Genomic DNA, 291 nt, shown 5'->3' with positions numbered 1-291 from the left:
TGACGAAACCAGCTCCTAAGAAATAACGCCGTCAGTCAGTTCCTACTGAGGCACCTTTCACCTGCGCCAAAACCGGACGAGCCCAAGATTACGACATTAGCATCTTACCAGGAAGCAAAAGTGCTCTGGAGCAGAGGCCAGGGAGTCGGCCTCCCGCGCGGCGGGCCGGCGGAAAGAGCCGAGCGCGCTCGGAAGCTCCGGCCACGCCTTCCGCAGGGAGCGTCAGGGGGCGGGGCTCGTGCGACGGCGCGTTGAGCGCGGGGCATTGTGGGAGGGGCGGCCGGTGCGGCC

Source organism: Bubalus kerabau, chromosome 12 (assembly GCF_029407905.1).
Source record: "Bubalus kerabau isolate K-KA32 ecotype Philippines breed swamp buffalo chromosome 12, PCC_UOA_SB_1v2, whole genome shotgun sequence".
Lineage (NCBI taxonomy): Eukaryota > Metazoa > Chordata > Mammalia > Artiodactyla > Bovidae > Bubalus > Bubalus kerabau.
This window is presented reverse-complemented; position numbering follows the sequence as displayed.